General features: G+C 40.5%; 1 protein-coding gene across 1 annotated transcript in view; it reads left to right on the top strand.

The window, feature by feature from the left end:
* Positions 1–3,643: 3,643 nt before the first annotated feature.
* The window catches only part of NFYC (nuclear transcription factor Y subunit gamma), a 55,327-nt gene continuing 39,759 nt past the window's right edge, over positions 3,644–19,211 (top strand). Inside the window, exon 1 of the mRNA XM_024199259.3 lies at positions 3,644–3,838. The gene's annotated coding sequence lies outside the window, so the exon portion shown is untranslated. The remainder of the gene's footprint in view (positions 3,839–19,211) is intronic.

The following is a 19,211-nucleotide window of genomic DNA, read 5'->3' as shown; positions in this document are numbered from 1 at the left end:
TCGTTGCTGTTGACAAAGCAGCTGGGAAGGAAACAGAACATCGCTGGCTTAGCACATCAGACCACAATTAAAATAAATTGGAGGGAGCACAGAGGGAATGGGCAGAGATTCCTTATATCATCTTGCCCTCCAGCTCACAAGAAAAACAGCTGTTTTGATCTATAACTGCACCTTGTTGCAAAATCAGCAGCAGCAGCATTGGCTGATGGATTTATAAACAAGGTAACACGAAGATGGGTTATGCAACATTGCATAGCAGTAAACACCTCCAATAGTGCCACCCCAAGCATTCAAAGATCATGAGTCAGCTCTCAAAAAATGAGTTTGGCTTAAAAAGCATGAGATCTTTAAAATAATATATTCTGAGTTCACTTATATTTGTCCTCTGCACATGAGCCACATATCCAAGCTTTTCTCTGCAACCACAAGGGCTACAAACTTCCTTTTAATAAACCACAGCTGAGATCCTCATGCATTCACATGAATCCAAGAGCTGATGCTTTAAGAAAAACACCAAATATCGCAGGACTCTATAAAAATTGCAAACATTGGCAAGAATGTACCTCCCATATCTGAGGTCGACAATACCAGACATGGCCACACCACAGCAGTTAGCCGCTTGAAATCACAGAAAAGCTTCCTAGGTTGCAACGGAACTGCTTGAAAAATCACCAACAGCTACACAACTGAAAACACAGTAGACACAGTTTGCGATACTTGACAAGGACATCAAAATGCACAAAGGATTGGTCTACCTGGAGATGTTTAAATCACTTCCAAACAATAGTTGGCAGGTCAAGAGTCAGTATGCGGAAGTGGGGTTATTCCAACAATCCAGAGACATGTGACCTCGGTGAAACACAAACCACAGAACATCTGTTGGTCTGCTGGCTCTTGAGGAACTGTGCACCATGGATGATCTCACCAAAGCTACAGATCAAGCATATCATGTGCCCAACACTAGAAAAACCTATGATTATGTGGAAGGACACAAGAGACAGCAGCTCAGTTCTGATTGCAGCTTTATTACTAGTTATGGGATAGGAGCCAGGAAAAACCCAGCTTGACTTTCACATCCAGGTGACGTTTACATGGCCAGGCAGTGAGGAAAATCATCATTCGACTAGTAAACGGAGGGTGTTATCTGGTAATCAATGAGAGATAATAAACACACAGAGCCGCATTGATAGTAATTTTTCAGGCTCTACCTTTCAGTAGGCACAAGAGCAGCAGGAGTCACATTCAGCCATAACATATTCCCCTGAGCCAGTCTCTGTTTAAGTGAGAGAGGGGCCTTTGGGGAATGGGACAATTCAGTGAACTGGGATACAAAGACTTTTGCTTCTGGGTCAGTGATTCAGATCCAGGCCAGGTGTGATAGTAGCTGAAAGTTACTACGTGATGGTGAATTGGAGATCCGTGTGAAATGAGTTAGTTGTCTCAGACCAGTCCAATTAGGACAGTTATCAGGATCACAACTGACACTACTTGGAAACATCACCAGATTGGTCACAGACTGAACGAGCCATGGAAAATGGATTATCATGTTTAGATGTGGTTCTTCCAGGGCAAGATTGAAGCACATTGGTTGGATGGTCCTGACTTCCAATCTCCTGCACTATCTACTGAACTACCCATAAAATCTTTGTATTAATATTTCCTAACTCAGGAAGCTTATGACCCATAAACACTGACCATAGGCCAAAGGTCCCAAAGAGGTGTAGCCAAAGGTCTCATAATATTGCATTCTTGAAAACTTGATTGATTAGGCTAGTATCTCTCTAAGTGTGCTTTAGAGCAGTGGTTCTCAAAGCCAGTCCGCCGCTTGTTCAGGGAAAGCCCCTGGCGGACCAGGCCGGTTTGTTTACCTGCCGCATCCGCAGGTTCGGCCGATCGCGGTTCCCAATGGCCGCGGTTCACCATCCCAGGCCAATGGGGGCTGCGGGAAGCGGCGGCCAGCACATCCCTCAGCCCGTGCTGCTTCCCGCAGCCCCCATTGGCCTGGGATGGCGAACCGCGGCCAGTGGGAGCCACGCTCGGCCGAACCTGCGGATGTGGCAGGTAAACAACCAGCCCGGCCCGCCAGGGGCTTTCCCTGAACAAACGGCGGACCGGCTTTGAGAACCACTGCTTTAGAGGTTGAGAGACTTCTTAGTGGTGCAGATTTCTTGTTCATTGGGGAACCTGCTACATGCAAAGTAGCATGTGAGTGTCTCAAACTGACAAATGGGCCATTACAATGTATGCTAACTACTCATACTAAGCACTCTGTTCCACCTTGCATTTTTTCTGTGATGCTGGGAGTACCTTTCCCAGACCTGAAGAACAGCTGTGTGTGGCTCAAAAGCTTGTCCCTTTCACCAACAAAAGGTGGTCCAATAAAAGATATTTCCTCACCCACCTTGTCTCTCTATGCATCTGGAAGACAGAATTGTTGTAGCTAAGGACTCTTCCTTCACAATCAGTTTAGTGAAATGCAGGAAGGATATAAGTGAGTTTAGAGTTGACACCAGTGACGGAGTCAGGTTTTGCAAACAGAGAAGGGAATGGGCTATTGGTGGTGGACTGCACAGCGAGCCTGCCATGCACTTACCCAACAGCAGCAGCTCCCATCCCATTAGGCTGGGTCCAGCTCCTTGCTCTAGGTGTGCATAGGGTCGCAGCACCATTCAGGTTTGGTGATGGTCAGTCAGGCCAGATCTGAGTGAGTGGCATTGCAACCAGGCATACGGGGTCGCAGTGCCATGCAATCCCGTGCACCTTGTCGAAACACCCGGCATGGGAAGTTGGGCCCAGCTGCTGCTGCTACAGGCTGAACGTGGGGCAGCCTGGTTCTCCAGCCCATGTGAAAATTCGTGTGATACACCTCATCTTGTCAACTGCATACTATGCTCGAAAAGGTGCCATATACACACCTAAAGGCCGCCTGGGGGTCAGCTGCCTCCCCAGCCTACGTTGGCATGGCCAACACGGCTTGATGTTACTGTAGCTCCGACTCTAGAAAGTGTTGCTAGCTGCAGGAAGTGTTTCTGGCTGCAGGAAGCATGCAGCCCGGAGCTAAGTAATGCTCCGAAGAACTCCTGCAAGACCTGGCTGGCTGGGCCAGGCAGAGAGGAGAGATTAGCTGCAAAACAAAGAAAGCATCTGACAGAGGTTTTCTCTGAACAGACCAGCGACGGGATAACGCAGATCGCAGGGCAAGAGAGAGCCCCTGTTTGGGGGTGTCAGGCTCAGGACTCCTGGGTTCTCCTCTCATGCCCCAACCAGGTCAGGGGCGTGTCAGGACTCCTGGGTTCTCCTCTCATGCCCCAGCCAGGTCAATGATCCCTTGTCCTACAGGGAGCCACCTCCCATAGCCTCCCTCTTCTAGCCCCCACCCCACGCCTGTGAGCGTGCAGAGCCCCGGCCCCCTCTGGGGTGGGGACTAGGGGGCCCCCCTCCAAGCTGGGTGTTATGCCCCATGCAGGTCCCGGGGCGGCTGAGGAGACCGTATGTACTATTCAGCTTCCGGGGTTCATCAGCCACCTCCCTGGACTCCCCTTCCCAGGCCCCTCCTCCGCCTGGGACCGCCCCCTTGCGGAGATCTCGCGAGGCCTAGCAGCGAGTCACGGGCATGCGCAGTGTTTCGCCCGAGGGGGGAAGGGGCGGAGCGTCGCGTCCGTTCCACCGCCTCACGGAGCAGCCGCCATCTTGTTTCTCGCCCGCTTCGCGCTCGCTCCGTTCCTAGTCACCCCCCCTCCCTTCTCCCTTCAGCCGGGCGGGAGGCAGAGCGGTAGCGGGTCCCCTCCCCTCGGTGCCCCGGGCAGAGGAGGTGGAGGTCGCGGCGCTGGCTTGGCTGGTGAGTGGAGGGGGGTAGGGATCCGGTCAGGGGGGCGGGCCGATGCGGGGGTTCTCAGGGTGGACTCTTCCACCAGCCCGTGCCGCTCCCATTGGCCGAGCTGCACTATCTCCGCCGATTGGCTGGTGGCGAGGAGGCGGGCAGTGAGGACATCGTGATGATTGGCTGTGGGAGAGCGGACCGCGGAGAGGACAGGAAACTGACGAACCCCCTTTTCCCTCGCGCGCTGACGGGATGGGGGAAGGGCGGGAGCTGGGTGTGGGGTGGTAGTACGGTGGCCTAGCAGGCTGGGGGAGGGGGCCTGGGGCGGGCAAGGGGCGTGTAGGGAACGGATCTGTGCTAGCGGGGCTGGATGGCCTGGGTGGGAAGAAGGTCAAGGGGGAGCGTTACATGTTGTTTAGGGAGTATGTGGTGGGATGGAGGCTTAAGCTAAGCAGGGTGAGAGAAAGGGGTGAAATGAACCCTCTGAGGCTGCACAGCCAGGCAACTCAAATGAGTGGAGCAGGTGGAGTCCTGTGTCCCCTTGTGGGTGAGGACCTGCCCCATACATACTGAAATAATAACGTTGTTTATAAAGCACTTTCTCCTCCTTTTCCAGTGAGTGTGAGCGGATCCCTACACAATAGTGTATTCTGCTTCTTGTACAGCAAATGTGTGAGATATGGGAAAGATCAGGCTTTTTCTTATCACTTAACTGCAGCTTACTTGCTGAATCCAGCTGTTAGGTTGACGGGAGGGCTTCTAAGTGAAGCTTGCTTTATACCTCCTGTGACAATGAGTGATGGGTATTGAATGTCTTCCAGGATTGTCATGCAAAACCTCAAGTTATTAAACTTTGCATCTGAAATACATTCCCATAGTATCCCAGTTTCTCTAAAGTTGAGCAAGGATAGACTCCCAGTGGGGGATGATATCCAACCACAAAATATTAGCCAAATTATTTTGCCCATCTATGGCATCTTTCATCTGAGGCTCTCAAGAGCATTTCTCCTTTTCAAAGTTTGACCCAATATTTTAACCTTTAGGGGGGTACAGGAAACCCTTAAAAACAACTAAAACCACTAGAAATGTCTTCACAATGAAAAATCATCAAATTAAAGCAATTGATTTTTAAACACATTCCCGTGTGATGATTCTTGCTCAGATCCCATTTTTATACCAAGCACAATCAGTGCAGAGTGCTTATATAAACTGGGGGGGAAATAGTTTTGTGTTGTGGAGTAACTATATTTGGCAGGTGTTCTATTGACTGTTCTTGGCACACCTTGTTTAAAGAGGCTTCTCTTTAATGTGTATATTTAAGCTCTTTTAAGTAAAGCTGATTCTTCTCTAATTCATATGCCTTTAAGGTACAAAGTCTAGACAAAAGACCACAGTGCCGAATCAAATCTGCATTTTTTTTATTACTATTATTATTATTTTTGTTCTATAAAAGAAGGGATGGTCAAAACTTTAGCAAGTTGTGTCCACTTGGCCATTTAGACTGAATTAGTCACTTGGGCAGTTCTGACCTTACTATAAGAAAGATGACCATTTCCTAACTCAAAATGTGTTGCATCCAACACGGGGGAAACTCTACATTTGTCTTGACAGATAAAGAGGACGTTATCACAGAATTAAATATGAATAAGTTAAGTACAATTGGTCATGACTTGATCACATTTATAGTGTGCAGACAGAATCAAGGCCAGAGTAGTGATATATACACACTTGGTGTTTTAAAAGGGCCAACTTCAGAAAGCTGAAAACAATTATGAGCCAAATCCGATGGGAGGAAGAATTTAATCAGAAAAATGTGAATGATAATTGGGAATTGTTTAAGAATACTTTATTAGATGCCCAAAAATCTGTAATCCCATAATCAAGGAAGAAAACTATTGGTTAAAAAACTGACCTGGTTTAAGGGATAATTAAGGCAAGTGTATATATTTAAAAAAAAATAGAGATGAATGGAAGAAAGGGGAAGTTGATAGAAATGAAAATAAATTGGAAACTACATATGGTAGAAAATTGATAAGGGAGCAAAGGGACACAAGGAGAAATCTGTGGTCAGCAGTTATGGCCAATAAGGAGGAGTTTTTAAAGTATATTAGGAACAAAATAATCCTGATAAAAATGGTATTGGTTCTTTACTTGATGGATATGGTAGAATTATCAATAATATAGAAAAGGCAAAAGAGTTCAATAAATATTTCTGTTTTGTTTTGGGGGGGAAAAAGACATTATATCATAACTCTTTCCATTCCACTAGTATCTTGGAAGGATGCTAAACAGCAGCTATTAAAGTAGACATTTTAAAATCAGCTAGTCTGGATAACTTGTATCCAAGAGTTTAAAAAGAGCTAGCTTAGGGCTCGCTGGACCATTAATATTGATTTTTCAATAAGTCTTGGAACACCAGGAAAATTCCAGAAGACTAGAAGAAAGCTAATGTTATGCCAATATTTAAAAAGGGTAAATGGGATGACGCAGGTAATTAGAGGCCTACTGGTTTGACATCAGTCCTGTACAAGATAATCAAGTGGTTGATATGGGACTCAATTAATAAAGAATTAAAGGGGAATAATGTAATTAATGCCATTCAGTATTGTTTATGGAAAATAGATCCTGTCAAATTGATTTTATATTTTTTGATGAGATTACAAGTTTGGTTGATAAATATAATAGTGTTGATGTAATATACTTAGACTTCTATAGGTCATTGGACTTGGTAGCACATCACATTTTGATTATAAAACTAGAATGATAAAAGATGGCATACATGACATGGATTAACTGATAACTCTTTCCAATTGTAACTGTAAATGGGGAATCATAATAGAATGGGTGTGATTCAACTGGGGTCCTGCAGCGATTGGTTCCTGGCCCTAAGCTGTTGACATTTTTATTAATGACCTGGAAGAAGTAATAAAATAATCTGTGATAAGGTTTGCAGATGATGCAAATTGGGGGAATGGTAAATAGACTCAACTGCTTCTGCCTAGGGAAGTCTTGGAAGCTCCTTCACTGGAGGTTTTCAAAAGGAGGCTGGATAGCCATCTGTCTTGGAGGGTTTAGACACAACAAATCCTGCATCTTGGCAGGGGGTTAGACTAGATGACCCTTGTGGTCCCTTCTAACCCTATGGTTCTATGATTCTGTAATGAATAGGACAGGTCACTGACACAGAGCAATCTAGATCGCTTGATAATCTGGGCTCAAGTAAGTATTATGCATTTTAATATGGCTAAATGTAAATGTATACATTTAAGAACAAAGAATGTAGGCCATAGTTAAATAGTGGGGAACTCTATCCTGGAAAGCAGTAACTCTGAAAAAGATTTGGGGGTCATAGATAATCAGCTGAACACGGACTCCCTGTGTGAGGCTGTGGCTAAATGGGCTAATTCAACCCTTGGCTACATAAATAGGGGAATCTCAAATAGGAGTAGAGACATTATTTTACCTTTGTTTTTGGCACTGGTACAACTGCTGCTGAAATATTACGTCCAGTTCTCAGTAACCTTCTCTACCAATATTTGTCCCATGCTGTGTAACATCCTGGTATGACTCTTAATGCTTTTACTATACTAGGCTCGTTTGTGCCAAATTTCTTACAGTTGCTATCACCAATGGTGTAGACAAGGCACTGGCAGCAGCTGGTGTTTTAAACGCTGTGCCGTGTGGACCTGTAAGAGAAGGTTAGACAACACTGTTTAAATGCTTGCAGGTGCCTGGAGCCGTCTTTGTGCTTACACTCCTACCTGTTGTGCTGAATGATTGGGACCAACCATGGGAAATTTGGGGTAAAAAAGCTCATGTGGACACCCTCTAAACAATTCCTTTCCCTCCTTGCATCTGAAGAAGTGGGTTTTTTACCCACGAAAGCTTTATGCCCTAATAAATCTGTTAGTCTTTAAGGTGCCACCGGACTCCTTGTTGTTTCTCTCCTTGGTAACCCTTCAGATTCTTGTTAACAGTTATCCTATCTCATCCTTTATCCAACGAGTATTGGAATTAGTTCTGTTCTGTTGTACAGTTTTTATGCCTGTGAGCCACCTGTTGTACGTTAAGCAGTTGGGAGGGACTAGAATACTGAGGGGCTCTGATAATTGGATATGGAGCCTTTCATCTCTAGGTTGCTGATTCAAATCCATCTCAAACACTTAATGACTAAGAGGGAGCATCAGCACCATCTGATGGCCATCTATGTGCAATGGCCTGGAAGCATCAATTCAGGTACTTGAGGACAGTTGTCACATCGCAGAAGCCACCTCCATGTCAGTCTTGGTCGTAAAGCCAAACACGGACAGAGACAGAACACTAGTTAAAGGTGGTCCCTCCAGTTAAACATCGGGAGGGCAATGGTGGGAGCTTGCTCAATATCTGTGCCTGAGGCACAGAATAAATAAAGAATTTTAATTCCTAGTACCTGTTCATTCGGAACTCTGTACTGCCATTAAATTTAGAAAGGAAAATGTTGTGTATGCTGTAAATTTAAGTTCTTTACAATGATCAAGCTTCCCAGCTTCATAGGCCATCAGAATGTCATGATTCATCTACCTTTTGATTCTATGCACTTGAGATCAGAAATTTTTATCTATTAGTCTCTTTAGTGTCACTATCTGTTTTTTTTTAAATGGTATATCTGAATACCTTGCAGTAGATTGTGTCACTTCTGAAAAAACAACTCTTATCTGTAAGCATGCAATGATAACTTTCAGTAGCCAAGATAACTAATAAGCCATATAATCAGTCAGAGGTGGAAACGTGCAACTTACTTGCTGTCTTCCAGAATCTTCATACCTTACTAGCTTTCAGGTGGGATTTTTCAAAAGTGCTCAGTATTGGCTTTACTCCCCTTGATTTCATGATAAGAATAAAGCATGTACAATCTGTCCAGCAGATCAGAATAAGACCCTTAGACTATGTAATGTTACAGTTAGATAATCTAAGCATTACTAGATTTTTAGAGATTTTTAAGAACAATATTATGAAGATTGAACTTTTGTTACTAATATTTCATATGCCATTAGGGTAGATATTTTCTGAAATGCATTTATTTCTATCAGCTGTTTGGGTCTAACTTAATCTTTTAGTACTGTCTCTGTTTGTGTTATGCTTCTTAACATAGAATAGTGGAGGGAAAGATAAATTAATACTTATTGTAAGTGTGTAAAGCATTTTGGGATACAATTTGTTTGAAACCTGATATAAAAAAATAGATACGTTGCTGCTTTAGATGTTGCTAATCCCCTATCCAAAGCACAACATACATTCCTACTTCAGTATATGTATGAGAACATTCTGTGTTTAGTCCATTATTACAAACCTTGGGCCTGATCCAGAGCCCACTGCCGTCAATGGGAGTCTTTCTATGGACTTCAGTGGGTTTTGGATTAGACTTGTTGTCGTATGAACATTGACCTTGAAATATAGCAGCCTCTGTGGCTTGATTGGCATAAAGGTTTATTTCCATTTTAGGCACATGTTTTCAGTTACTTTTAAACTCTGTTGTTTTAAATTTTTCTAAAATTTTCCAGGCTTTTTCTCTGCCTGAAAGTGATGATGGTTTTATTTTAGAGAGGTGGTTTTTTGGGGAGCGTGTGTGGGGGGTGGGGTTAAGAGCAAAAATAGTTTAGATGTTTGAGAGCAGGGGAACCTGTTGTAGAAACAATACTTGGAACCCTTGTTTGAACATCAAAAATGACTGATATTAGACTCTTGAAATATGGCATGGAAATAGCCTTCATTGACACTTACCTTTTTAAGCGTTCCATTGGAAAATGATCTTGATTTGGTTGCCTTAACAGACTTTGAAAATTGAGTACTGAGAGAGCACAGAACATTTTTTAATTGTGCTAAATTCATAAACTCAAAGCTAACGAAGGTCATGCTGCACATGTGTGCAGAGCGAACACCTGCCGAGTGAAATAATTAGAGTAGGTAGGTAAAGGGCTCTGTTGGCATACTTGCTTCATTCATGAAGTGTTTTGTAAGGTCAGCGGTGAATTAGGTACCATGGAACCCCTTCCCCAAGTGAAGCAGTAAAGTTCATGAGGCAACGTAAGGTACTCATGCCTTGGAGGAAAAATCAGCACAGCTCCTGAGACTCTTTCCTACCGACATCTAGTATGTGAAGAAGTGCTTTCTACTGTGATCTTCATGAGGTTCATGGGATAGGGCATTTTGTGATTGTAGCCAAATATTTCTACTTGATAGATTTTTTTTTTTCCAAAATACAACATAATTTTCTACAATTATGCTACCTGTGTAACATTCTACTACTGGCTGCTACTCCTGTGAGCGCCACACAGTCCATGAAAATCACTAATGAAAGATACACAGTGAACCATTCATAACATACTACACATTAAGTAAAATGTATTTTAACTATTTATATTTCTCAGTGCACATTAATGGCATATGTCACCTATGTATTTATCTAATTTAACTTCAGTAATCTGCCTCATTTCTTGAATTGCATTTATGTGCTGCTGATGAAAAGAGAATGTACATGCAAGTGCAAATGTGTACATTTTCTTAAACAGTACAATATATAATAATGTAGTTATGCCTTGTATCTTATTGCATTCACAAAGTTAAGGGTTCACATGCAACCTGTAACTGTGGCACTTCATGATCTGAGTGCTTAATTGTTCAACCTTAAAGTTGTCTTGGCTTGTTTTGTTTTTTAAATAGAATTACTTAGAATGACAGATCTGTTTTGGAAAACTATAAAAGATTTTTGTGCAAATAATTAAGACTAGGGCTCAAATAGATTACTTCAGTTCTGCTACATTAAATGTAAAGTTAGTTTAATTGTCTTAGGCTTGCTTTTCCTGGCTTATAATAAAGAAAAGCCTATATTGTTTTCACACAATAACTTTCTAGTGTGTGCTTACTGTCTTCTCAGATTAACTGCTATATGGTACTGTATTGATGTTACACAGACAACCAATCTGGCCAATCAAAAGCCCCTAAATTATCTTATTTTTTTTAAATGGACCTCAGATAGCCAATAAGAAATCCTTGGGGTGGGAAATAGTATGACTGTACGTTAGTGTCAGGAAATCTGTCAGACATGCAAGAGCGACTACTTTAGATACAAAAACTGACAAGATATTTGTATTATGTATATTTACTAAATATTTCCTTATATAAGTTTCCTTCTAGTTTGAAGTCTGTGTCTGACCCCTGTTCTGCATCTCAAGGTAACTTTAAAACAGGAAGTGTACAATGGAGGTTAGTGATGACATGAGCAGCCAATCCAGACTTTGTGAGCTTAACAGATAAAGGAGCTTAACCAATAAGACAGCAGCAGAGGCAAGATTTGGTGTCAAATAGCATGCTAGATTGAATGCCTTTGACTGTTAAAGTGGAAGGAGGCTGCACAGTGTTTCATTGGCGACTCGGGAGTTTTTCAGTGAGGCAGGGGTCAGCTGAAAGACAAAGAAAAATGGCGAATAGTTTGCTGGGAGGGCAGCTGTTCAGTTATGAACTGCATTGGACATTCCAGAACCATTTCTCTGCATCTCTTGCTGCCTTTGTTTCCTCTTCCTTTTTGGTGGGGGATGGATAGGAGTGACTTGCTTCTCCCTGTCTGAAGAGGGATAATTAACTGCTTGTAAAAATTAATGCAATTCCTGGTAAGTTTAATTTTTGTTTTATGTGGAAATCACAGAAATTGTCTAGCTTTAAGGAGAGGAGATAAGTTGAACTGTCTCAGAAAATGGCCACTTTACATTCCTTGCATACCTTACATTGCACCTACTGTACCTTGTTCTGTTTGGATTTTGCATGCCCTTCAACTGTATTTTGCTAGTTTAGTAGAGATAAGGGAAGATGAATGAAGAAACTATTAATTTTCAAGGAAGTACAGTGATAAAATACTTATTCTGAACAACGAATATGGAGATTCAAAGCTTGAACTATTTTTCAGAATAATTTTTCTTTGTTCAAGTGCACTGAAGCTTTCATAGAAGAAGAAAATGTAATATTTTGAGTGAATTTTTCTCCACATTTCCTTTTACTTCAAAGGTACAGAGAGCACCAGTGACACTGTTATGAATTTGTATACAAATATGCTTTACTGTCCAGTAGGATTTCATATTCAGGGCCCTGAATCATAAAGTTAAATTCTTTCATAACTTTCCCCCTGTATATCACGAATAGTACTGCTTCTTTAAAATGGCTGTATAAGGATGGGTAAAATTTTGCTGTCTTCATTCTCACTGCAGGATATTCATAATGTCTTCAGAGCCTGACTGAAAAGGAGATACATTAATCCTTTAAATCACATCCTTTATGAAGACCACGAACATAACTCTTTAGATAGTATGTACTACAAAATATCTGTCACTTCATATACAGCCTTCTTAAAATTGTAGTACTCTTACTATTATCAGAATGTGAAAGTCATAGTAAGTGCAGCACATTCTGTTGCCCTTGCAGATAATGCCACATTTTTAGGTTAGGGGATATGAAGCCTAACATTAGCACATAGGTTGCTAATCAGTAACTATTCAGTTCTGGGAGTAATGAAGCCTTGTATCTCTTGTACAAACATCAACAGAACACTTGACAAGTATAAGCAGCCCTTTGTTTTCCTTTTTATTTGCAACTAAGGACTGAAGGTCACTGGAATGTTCCTGCAGTAGAGCAGTCTTACCGGGTCTGTAGTCCTGCAAAGGACAGCCATGGAAACCGAGAATGAGAGAGTGCTTAACTTAGAAGTTTTTCAGTGTAAAGGATTTGCATGGCAAACTGAATAAAAGACTTGTATTCCATATTTATTTATTGCTCTTGCAGTCGAAATGGTGCTGCAGTGAAAGTTGCTGGAGCAAGGCCTTCCTTCGCTAGGAAGAGTGACCTTGAAATACTGCTGCTCCGAGTTTAGAGAATGAAGGACAAAGTTTGTTTATACCACGTTGAACTGGAAAAGAGCATCTAAGTTGAAAAATGAAGTTACTTCCGTTGTCTGGGAACATTGAGGTTGGCATGAATAGGCTGTAGATCTAAATTAGAAATCATTTTCAACAACGATCCAAATTACATCGCAGTCCTTCTCTTTTCCCCACCCATACCAAAAGATTCTAAATCTCCCTGGCATTACAGTCGTTGCATTGTCATGAGTGAACTGCATGACACAGATTCAATATTCCCATTCTGATGCTCTTTATCTTCTTTCTAATCTTCAATTGTTGGCCATGGAAGTGGTTTTCTCAAAGTCCGAAGTAGTTATGTTTGTAGCTTATTTTTGTGTGGGAGATGGAAAAACAGGCCAGAACATTATTTCTGGATCTTAAAAAAGAATGACTGTTCTGTGATGTTAATAACTGTGGCAATAAAGGCATGCATGCTGGAATTAAACTTTACCAAGAGTCAAGAATAAAAGGTCTGTGATTAGCATGGTCTTCAGATACTAACTACTCAAAATATATATTTTGAATTTAAACTAATCACACCTATCAATAATGTCTTCTGTTTGCAGACAAAGCCTATTCAACTTCGACTTCTGGGTTGTATTAGTGCTAATTCTGGGTTGCATCCATGCTAGTTTCAAATTAGAGAAGGTGATAAGATCAGGGGCACTACACTAAGGGCTTGTATACACTTAAAACACTACAGCAGAACAGCTGCCCTGCTTCAGTGCAGAGTCTACCTACACTGTTGGGAGGCGTTCTCCTGTCAGTGTAGATAATCCACCCCTCCACGAGGCAGTAGGTAGGTCAATGTAGCAATGTGGACACAGGGCCTTAGGTTGGCTTAACAGTGCCACTCAAGGGTGTGGATTTCTCACACCCTGACCAATGTAGTTAAACTGACCTAATTTTGTGTGTAGACCAGCCCTAACATTAGCCAAAATTGTCTGTACTGGAGGGTCCCTTTTTGTATGTGAACAGTAGTAGTAATAAAGCTTTGTACAGGGTTAACAGCCAGAATCAATGGACTTTTACTGTGATTATGAAGATCATTAATAACATTTTCAAGCAAAAGAATGAATGACACTGTGAAGTGTTCCCTGTGAAGATTGATTTTTTTTTTTCCAGAGAAATGAAGGTAAGGTGCATTGAACCATTTTGAATTTTGGAGCAGAGGTCAGGTGTGTGTGTGTGCGCATGCGTGCACACGCTGTAAAGAGAAGATAGGAAATCCTTACCAAATGTGCTTTTTTAATGTCCAGTTCTTACTACTACACACATCATTGCTTAACATTGCCAGAAGTTAAGAGCTTAATTAATCATAGAATGTCAGGGTTGGAAGGGACCTCAGGAGGTCATCTAGTCCAACCCCCTGCTCAATGCAGCACCAATCCCCAAAGAGATTTTTGCCCCAGATCCCTAAATGGCCCCCTCAAGGATTGAACTCACAACCCGGGGTTTAGCAGGCCAATGCTCAGGCCAGTGCTCAAACCACTAAGCTAGCTCCCCCCTTGCCCCCCCCCCTTAAGATAGATGCATCTTTATTTAACTATGTCAAGAAGGCCTGGAGAACTATAAAAGTGTTTCAGTAGAGCTAGTAAGGGATTTATTTACAAATGGGGCCAGTTTCTATCTGCTTTCTTCCCCACCACTGTGCAGGGCAGGAAGTGAAGGAGATGCACTTTTACCCCCAATTTACTCAGTGCAGTAAATTTAGTAGGAGCCTAATCCTGTATTCTGTGCTCACCCAAAACTCCTATTGGTTTCTTTGAGAGTTTAAGGTGCCCAAGGAATGTAGGTTTGTGATCTCAGTTTGAGAGGAACAGATTTCATTTTTTGTGTTTCAAGTCCACGTGATGGTGAAGCCAGTTTTTAGTTTAAACGAGGTACCTATATATATATTTCCCATTGTTATTGCAATTGATTTTGTGTGTGTTTGTGGAATTTTGGAGTTGAAGTTTATAGTGGGGAAAACTATTATCCACAGGTTGAAAAAGCAGCAGTGGGATATAGAATGATTGAGTGTAGTTATCCACTGGATGTCACTTTACAACCAAAGGGCTGAAAATTCGAGTCTCCTGCTGTGGTAAAGCATCCGTATTTTAACTTCTATGGTCATGTGAATCAACCTCTGCCAATTTCAGCACTCAGCCGGTTTGTAAGAAAGTGAAATGTGTATGGTTTCTGTCTCTTGTACCATTTTTTTAAATGTTGTTTCTCAAAACATTAGTGAATTAATCTCCTGGTGCCTCCAGGTGTCAGAAAGTGTAGTCAGCACTTGTTAGAAGAACATTGATTTCAGGAACAAACTTCCAAGATACTAACTTATTGGGAGTTATCTTTTGGATATTGTTCCTTATAAGAGAATTCTCTTGCAATCCTGAGGTGTCTCTTATTCAGGAGTCTTTTTGAATCTGAGGGATTTCTGTAGTCTGTTTATAACTTCCTGCCCTACTTGGTCACTTCGTATAAAATTGGGTCAGTCTGAGTAATCTTTTTCTTTTGTTCACTGAAGATGACACAGACTTGTGTAGGGTGAAGATTGGTGGTACTTGTATAGTGTGCTGTTTATAGGACAGAATTGTAGAAACTAGAAATGCACAAGACTTAATGGATTATCCAGTCAACCTCCCTAGCAGTTCAACATCTGCTGGCCTCAAAACTGAGGCAATGGACTCCTCAAGTATTTCCTCATGTAAAAGTAGGATAGATATGCTGTTTTTAATTTCATTTTTCACACAGTTTCTTTATTATTTACAAAGCACATGGATTAAAAGAATGAATAAAGAAATATACAGAAAAATTATTTGAACAATCTTCATATACAAAATAAACAACCTTCCTGTCCAAAAAAATCACAGCTGCTATACAACAAAAAGCATGCAAATATTATTTTTTCTTTTCTATCTGAAAAAGAATAAAAATTTCAAATCCATAATTATGCATGCATTAAATAGTTACAAGGAGACTTTGCTTTCTATCACTTATTTTTATACGTGGTGTCTGCTGATAGTTTGGGGCTATTTTGAATTGTTCTTTCTGCCTTTTCCCCCTATTTGCAGTTTGATGGTTGGTCCTACAAATGCAACAGAAGAACAAAGAAATATGTAGCACTTAGTGCTGCATTAAGATTAAATCACAACTTTGCCCCAAAATTGCTGCAGCATCTGTGTTTGAGCTCAGTGTCCTATATGAACCCTGTCTGATGCAACTACTAAATAGTTGGTTAATAGCACTCAACTGGCTTAGGTCTTTCGGCCAGTTACATTGTTTGGCTGTCTAATGGTAGTTAAGTGTATGTGAGTATATGTGATTTGTTTATTCAAAAACTTGTCTATATTCATATGTGTTGTGTATAAATAACTCTAGTATGTGAGGGCTAACATTAAAAAACACACACACAACCCCCCTCCCTAACCTCCTCCCCACCAAAAAAAGCATATGGTCTAATCCTACATTGTTTTAAGAGTATTTTGCCTGAGTAAGGACTACATGTGAGAAATCTATATATAATGCTCAGTCATCCCTGCTGTTTAAAATACAAAATGCAGCAAAAATAAAGTCAAAACTTAACCAAACGCTAAATAAACTTCTTAGGTCATGGCCAGATATCACCCAATCCAGGCTTTCTTGGACTGTCAAGAGACAGCAAGTTCCAAAGGTGGTGCCCCACAAATGAGAGCTGTGTTGCTGGCTTTCACATTGAAGTGTTTTTCCTATTGAGAGCCTAAAAAGATTTTCTCAAGGAAGTTAGGGTAGGGTTCATAGAGCCACTATTAATTTTTGAGTGGAGGTAGGAGGCAGGAGGGTATCTTCTCTGTTCTTTGATGTTTTTAAAGAGAGAGGAACTAAAGAGTGTTCAGGAAGCCCAAGTTATCTTTTTTTATTTTTTTCTTAGATGTAGAATTGGTTTCAGGAATCTTCCAGGGCTAAGAGAATTATTCTTTTGGATTTTCCAAGACCTTATGAAATGCTGCTTTTTGTTGATGTTGTTAAATTGTACACTATTATTTTTGTAGTTACAAGGGCTTCATTAACTAACTTTTAATTCTGTTCATTTTTTGAACAGTTTTAACCATGTTTCTGAAAATATTAGTACTTGAAGGACACTCATTTTCACTTATATGCTTATTGGACACTTACCAGATAGTAGCCTAAAGTTATGTAGAAAATAGTGCATAATGTAGGTATAAATCACAAAATTCCTAAAAATACCGTTGAGTATTGAGGTTACTAATGTTCCAGCCCAGGGCACATTCTAAATAAGTATAGTTTGAAATGTATGCTGACATTTATTGCTGCCACATATTTGATCCTGAGAATATATTTATGTGCCAAAACTCATCATCTTCAATCCTTGAAATTAGATAAACTATTTAATATATTTTTAGACATGTGACAAATCCACTTAATTTGTATCTCACTGATGCCAAATAACAGCCCTGAAATTTCATCAGCATATTCTGTACAAATCTGAATAAGACACATCATGTCTCTGAGGAGTGAGAAGTTGTCACATTTATTTCGGCAGTGCTTTTTAAAGTTAAATTTAAAACTACGCTACATCAGCCTTTCACAGTTCTATTCCTTGGGCCAAGTAACTTTTTTTTTTTTTTTTTTTTTTTTTTTTTTGATAGGTAAGTTAAATATCATTCACTTATTATCCACCTCATGATCATGAATAACAGCAAGTGAGTAAATTTTTGTTGTGTCTGGGCTGGCAAACTCATGGTTTGCAAAGCTTCGTTGCTACATACAACAATTTAAATTTATAAAACTACAATATATAGCACATATTTCATATTAGATTCCCTGAGTGAATGAGATTAAAGTTAGGAGACAAGTTGCACCATTTGGGATGTTGTTCTAATGTATACAAAGTATGTAGTATTTTACCATGTGAAATAGACCTTATTCAAAAAGTGTTCAGATTATTAAAGAGTCCTTTACATCTTTTCTCAGCATTTGATATCGAAATTTATATATACAAGGTATATCTTAACACTTGTTTTTTTTATCTATCTAAAGGCCCTCTGAATCCATTTTTATTCTGTATGGGGAAAAATCTTGCCAACATTGAAACCAAACCTGGGAAGGATTGAGTGCAAAGGGAAAACATAAAAAAATCTTGGTAAATGTTTAACTTTTAAAGTACCAAATCTTAACTGTGACCTTGTGCTCTCTGGTTCAAAGGAAAAAAGGAAACTAAAATAACTGACACAAAGAGCAATTCAGATTAGTTTTGCTTACTTTTTAAATGGATCACCTTTTAAAAACATTAAAATTGAGCATTTTACAGTCACTATGACACTTTAGTCGTGTGCTGCACTAAGAAAAGGTCAGTTATTGAGTCTCTTGCATTCAGTTTCATGCCTTTCAGTGCACTGAAGGTGTCTGGTGGTCCTATCATGGAATAAACCCTATGGTGTGTGTGTTTGTCTAATTTGTAAATAAAACTGAGAACCATCCCTCGGATTAAAATTAGAGAAATAATTTTGCATAACAAATAATATATGCAGTTATTTTGTTTTCAAAGTCACATGGATAAGACAGTGGAGTTCTTTAACATGAGTTCTGTGATATTATGTAATAGAAATACTTTGCCCGTAGTGCATTTCAAATGGGGAGCTCAAAATGCTCTATAAAGATTAGTATTATCCCAGTTTTACAGATGGGGAAACTGAGGCATAGCACTTCTGACTTGCCCACGGTCATACAGTAAGTCATTGCCTGAGTTGGCAATAGAGTCCTGGCCCCTACTCTTAACAACTAGGCAATGCTGCCCTAAGTGTATTAATTCACATGCAAAATTCAACACATGTTGGATATCTGGGTATTGATGCACACATCTCTTCGCATAATGTAACTTTACTTATGTTTATGGTCTATATGACAAATACTTAAGTGCTTGCCAGAGTGTTTAAAGAATAGTTGCTTCCTTTTGCAGGTTACTACAACAAATGTGGAGTCTTGGTCCCTGATCCTGCAAAGACGTAAGCACATGCCTAACTTTAAGCATCAGTATTTCCATTAAATTCAATGGGATTACTGACACATTAAAGTTAATCATATGCATAATTCTTTTCAGGATCAGGTCTTCATCCCAGAGTTTGCACTTCAGGAGGAGTCACATGGCCAAATTAAGTTCTGCTTCACATGTGCACTATCACTCACTCTACTATAGTTTAATGGGTTACACATGGCACTGCAAGCTAGTAATTCCTCACTTCTATTCATGGCTCTGCAACTCACTATGACCTTGGGCAAGTCTTGTGCCACAGTTCACCAAAATGGAAATAGGTAAAATACATCACAGGGGTGCTGCGGGAACTAATGTTTGCATAGTGTTTTGAAGCTAAAAAGAAATATATAGTGCTAGGTATTTATTATCCAAGCAACTTAAGCAATCTAAAACTTTTTCAAAAGAGGGAAAGTTTAAAATGAAACTGAGGAATTATAGAAGTTTCTTG

This window comes from Terrapene carolina, unplaced genomic scaffold (assembly GCF_002925995.2).
Source record: "Terrapene carolina triunguis isolate 2854851 unplaced genomic scaffold, T_m_triunguis-2.0 Scaffold236, whole genome shotgun sequence".
Taxonomy (NCBI): domain Eukaryota; kingdom Metazoa; phylum Chordata; order Testudines; family Emydidae; genus Terrapene; species Terrapene triunguis.
This window is presented reverse-complemented; position numbering and strand designations above follow the sequence as displayed.